Source organism: Mixophyes fleayi, unplaced genomic scaffold (genome assembly GCF_038048845.1).
Source record: "Mixophyes fleayi isolate aMixFle1 unplaced genomic scaffold, aMixFle1.hap1 Scaffold_49, whole genome shotgun sequence".
NCBI classification, from domain to species: domain Eukaryota; kingdom Metazoa; phylum Chordata; class Amphibia; order Anura; family Limnodynastidae; genus Mixophyes; species Mixophyes fleayi.
Genome location: NW_027448179.1, coordinates 413,441 through 419,329, shown reverse-complemented (window position 1 = coordinate 419,329; position 5,889 = coordinate 413,441).

Sequence of the window (5,889 nt, the reverse complement as noted above, 5' to 3'; positions counted from 1 at the left end):
TAATAAACTGTCATATTATCTCCCTGAGTGTCACATATTATAATAACCATTTATACAATACCACTGTAATGATCAAATCACACAGTAATGAGAAACACATCTCTAGACATTATGTAAAATTAACTTTAGCAATAAACATGTTGTATATAATATACTATATATAAACATATTACGTAATTTTTCCCATCTTCAAACTGGTTGAAGAGTTTATTTAATTATGTAAGATATAGCATTAGAAAAAGCCGAACAAAAATTTATACAGTTCAATTGTATATTGCTTAGTTCATAATCACATTGACATTAATATACAATGGGGCATATTCAATTCTTTGACGTCCCCGCGGCGTTAAAACTATTACCGTTATTACGGTAATACTAAGCTGGATTTCAGCTCGCAGCTCCCTGAGTCGCAAGCTGAAATCCAGCGAGAAAACTACCGTAATAATGGTATTTACGCGCACTATTACTGTAATAATGGTAATAGTGCGCGCGCCACGAGATTTTTGGCATTTTCGCCAACAATTGAATATGCCCCAATGTGTTCTACTGTGTAAGATTAGTTATTAGTTTATATTGTACATCATATCAATTAAAAAAAAAAAAGATTGATATTCTATAGATCCATACTCATGTCAAGTTGAACGCAAATTGTGTTTCCGGTGTATAATATGCTTTTTTACATTTGAGCATGCGCACGCAACGCTATTTTCGGAACTAGTGCTTTCCGCACTAGCCCAGTAGTGAAAAGAATATTATACACCAAGAACGCGATTTGCTTAACATAAGCCCTGATGTGTCCAACCAAAAGCCAGTGGGTAAACTTAATTGGGTTAGGAAAATGTGCCTGTAAATTATTGTGTACAGCACAGAGAATAACTTGGATGAACTATATAGAAAGGCTAAATTACATCAGAAATAAAATACATAAATTACACATTGTAATCCAGAAGAGTCATCTTATTATTAAACTTACTGGGTGTTTATTTTCACATGACATAACATAAATATACTGTTGTGCAAGTCCAAGCATTTCAATAACATTGAAAATACATGCTTTACTAAATTAAACTCAGGTAATAAAATAATGTGATAAGTGACAGCTTCATTTGCATTATTTTTATAAAACAGCGTTTATTTGAACCTAAGGCAGATAGGGAGTTTGGAGCAAAGTATGACATCTGTGTCCCTAATAATATGTCCTCCAAATGTGACTTAGCTAACGTCAATGGCACACTTGTTAAAGTCAGAGGGCAGTGTTCATTGTACTCCTGTAAGGGTCAGAGTGTCACTGTTGGCATTAATTGTAACTGATGTGAATGTTCCTCATGGCCATAACAGTGTTTTAATGAATCACGCCCAATGAGACTATGGGTGAATGAGCCTTGTTAAATGACATTAAAAACTAACTAGCCAGAATTGATATGAGAGTAGATTTTTGACCCATCAACAAATGTATTTTTGAGTGCAGCTAAAAATTTAATGTTGTGTCCTAAGATTTGATCTTAAAATAAACTGCAGACTGAATTATAGGAAATATGTGATTTCTGTACCTAGCATCTCATTATAAAATTAATATTGCTGTTACTAATACATGATTATATAATGACACTTTATGAAAACCTACTGTATCTAAAAATATATTTAATCAATTCAGAAACTACTACAAATTGTTCTTCAAAGTACCTTTATTTATTGTCTATTTTTATGTAAAATTAAGTATTGCTTAAACAGTATGATGGTGTTGTACAATCTACCTCTGTGATATTACCACATTCATTATGGAAGCACAACATAGTTGAAATGATTGGCATCTGATAGAATGAATTGGGAGAGCAAGAAATATGCTAATTGAGAATATGTAAATTGTTGCTTAAGGCTAGAAAAGGTTTTAGCTGTAAGCATTCTATATACCCAACGGCAAACTGAAAAGTTTTTTTGCTTTAGAATATTAGGCTTTTACTAGGACTACAATAATTTATACATATAGTAAATGTTAAAAGTTCAGGAGCCTGTAAGAATTGAAAATATTTAAGAAAAAGTTGTGTTCCGTGATGGAAGTATTTTTTTTATCAATGCACATCAGTAAGTTTAGGTAGAAAAAGTAAGATCGCTGTAAGCAGCAGTTATAAAGATTGGGGTTCTGTAAAAAAAAAATCTGTCTGAAATCATGTGCTAAATCTACCTTAGACTATACAATGACTGCATTGCATGTATCAGCTAAGCTTAACTTAAAACTTAAAAAAGATATGGAGATGTTCTCAGTGTAGCTACCTAGATTATACTATTACTGTACTGTTAAAATAAAATATGCAAACATGGTAATTTGGGAGGATAGCTGTGATCACTCTGAAAGTGCAAACATGGCAAACAAATACTTCATAGTTTAGAAAAAAGTAAATACATTATATATTATAGTAACATGTCCACCAAGAACCAATTTCAATGTTTATGTATTCATGTTTTTTAAATATGTTTTAGCACTTTTAATGATCAACACAATCACTTACATCAAACAAACCATTTATTTTTATTATAACTTGAAGAATTTAACATTGAATCATTGTTAAATTGTATTGACATTATATTGTATGTGGATTATTTTAAGCTAATAAAGATTTCTACAAAAGTATGGCGTTCTTATGAGTTTTTTTAATGGGTTGAAAGAATGTATTCATTGCATTTTTTTTAGCTGATAATTAACAATATAAACATGAAAGAGAAGAGAGGATAACAGTGAAATACGATTTTAGATTCATATAAGACTGCATACAAGCCGGTTTTGCTGCGTGCATTTTACAGCGGGTCCCATATATTATATATATTATTGTTTATTTGGGCAGAGCCAACTTATTTTCAGATATACCAGTATGTTTTTGGTTTGTGGAAGGAAATCTTAACACTTGGAGAAAACCCACACAAACACTGGGAGAACGTACAAACTCCTCACAGATAGGGTTCTCATCTGCATTGGACCTATGACCTTGCTTGAAGCAACAGTGATAATCAATGCCCATAGCGGTGTACAGGGAAGTATGATACCAGTTTTGAACTTGGCAACAAACTCTTTTTTGGCAGATGGCTTATTTTTTCCTTTTTTTTTATTTAAAAAAAAAAAAGGGGGGGTAATATTTCTGACAATATTTAAGTAATTGCTTGCTATAAATTGGAAATACAGGAATGCTTACCTTTTTATTGCAATGGATGTAGGAATGTCTAGAGTCTTTAAGTCATTTCCAGTTCAGCTAAACTCCATTCATAAATTCACAATCATGTTATAGATTTTTTAGATATATAAAGTACACAAATATGTTAGAGACAATAACAGTCATCACTAAGTAGATATTGTATATTGATTTGACATTGACTCACACATCTTTATCAGTATAGGGCAGATGTGCAAATTGCCTAATGTAAAATAAATCTTTAAGCAAATACAAAAATACTCCATGTAACACAGACAGTCCCAATACCCCAATGCCCTCTCACTCCCATGATTAATGTAAGCCACGAATTAGTCTAAACTGAGCAGTATTTTAGAAGAAAAGGAAAATAATTAATTTAATGAAAAGGGCAGTTCTATAGTGGTTTGAGTTTGATATGGAATTTCCATTTTTGCACAGTGCACCTCTTCAAATTTTTACGCCTCTCTGCAGTGCTAGCCACATGATCTAGGCGCACTGGTGCAAAAGACATTTTGCAGTGCTCATACAGTGTACTTTGTAAATGAATTCCATTATATTCAATGACATGCAATAGGAAGGAAGAATGGGGTGAAACACAGTATCTGCACTGATTCCAAGTGACAAGTTATTAGATTGAAAGAAATTAGCAAATATGCTCTAACAAACATACATAACTGATACCCACAAACACTATAGGCCACACACAGTGTACTGTAATTGGGTTTATTAGTGCTGCTAACAGTCTACTGACACTCTTAAGGTCTGCTCTGGGTCTGGTCATTGAGATTCAAACTAGGGATGTGCACCGGCGACTTTTGGTGTCTCGTGTTTTGTGTTTTGGATTCGGATTTTCGTGATGTTTTGGGTTCGGATTTGTTTCGCAAAACACCTGCCGAAAGGTCTTGGTTCGGATTTAAGGTTTTGGATTCTGATTTTTTTTTTAAAAAAGCATAAAAAGTTCAAAAATCAAGTTTTTGGGCTTATTTACACTCCTACGCTATTATTAACCTCTAAAACATTCAATAACAATCATTTCCACTAATTTACAGTGTATTCTGAACACCTCACAATATTGTTATTAGTCCAAAACGTTGCAACGAGGTATCTTTCTGGACTGCGTAGTGGAGTGGTCCCCACAATATAATAAGAAAACCATCAACTGGTCTTAATCGCACCAAAAAATGTACCTGGACTGCGTAGAGGAATGGGTCACCACAATATAATTTAAAAACCCTGAACTTGTATGATTCGCACCAATAAATGTATCTGGACTGCGTAGAGGAGTGGTCACCACAATACAATAAGAAAACCATCAACTGGTATGAATCGCACCAAAAAATGTACGTGGACTGCGTAGAGGATTGGTCACCACAATATAATTTAAAAACCCTGAACTTGTAAGATTCGCCTCAATAAATGTATCTGGACTGCGTAGAGGAGTGGTCACCACAATATAATAAGAAAACCATCAACTGGTATGAATCGCACCAAAAAATGTACCTAGACTGCGTAGAGGAGTGGGTCACCACAATATAATTTAAAAACCCTGAACTTGTATGATTCGCACCAATAAATGTATCTGGACTGCGTAGAGGAGTGGTCACCACAATATAATAAGAAAACCATCAACTGGTATGAATCGCACCAAAAAATGTACCTGGACTGCGTAGAGGAGTGGTCACCACAATATAATTTAAAAACCCTGAACTTGTATGATTCGCACCAATAAATGTATCTGGACTGCGTAGAGGAGTGGTCACCACAATATAATTTAAAAACCCTGAACTTGTATGATTCGCACCAATAAATGTATCTGGACTGCGTAGAGGAGTGGTCACCACAATACAATAAGAAAACCATCAACTGGTATGAATCGCACCAAAAAAATGTACCTGGACTGCGTAGAGGAGTGGTCACCACAATATAATTTAAAAACCCTGAACTTGTAAGATTCGCCCCAATAAATGTATCTGGACTGCGTAGAGGAGTGGTCACCACAATATAATAAGAAAACCATCAACTGGTATGAATCGCACCAAAATATGTACCTGGACTGCGTAGAGAAGTGGGTCACCACAATATAATTTAAAAACCCTGAACTTGTATGATTCGCACCAATAAATGTATCTGGACTGCGTAGAGGAGTGGTCACCACAATACAATAAGAAAACCATCAACTGGTATGAATCGCACCAAAAAATGTACGTGGACTGCGTAGAGGAGTGGGTCACCACAATATAATTTAAAAACCCTGAACTTGTATGATTCGCACCAATAAATGTATCTGGACTGCGTAGAGGAGTGGTCACCACAATATAATAAGAAAACCATCAACTGGTATGAATCGCACCAAAAAATGTACCTAGACTGCGTAGAGGAGTGGGTCACCACAATATAATTTAAAAACCCTGAACTTGTATGATTCGCACCAATAAATGTATCTGGACTGCGTAGAGGAGTGGTCACCACAATATAATAAGAAAACCATCAACTGGTATGATTCGCACCAATAAATGTATCTGGACTGCGTAGAGGAGTGGTCACCACAATATAATTTAAAAACCCTGAACTTGTATGATTCGCACCAATAAATGTATCTGGACTGCGTAGAGGAGTGGTCACCACAATATAATTAATAAAAAACCCTCCACGACTCTGATTTCCCCCAAAAAAAATTCTGGACTGCGTAGTGGGGTGGCCCCGGTAC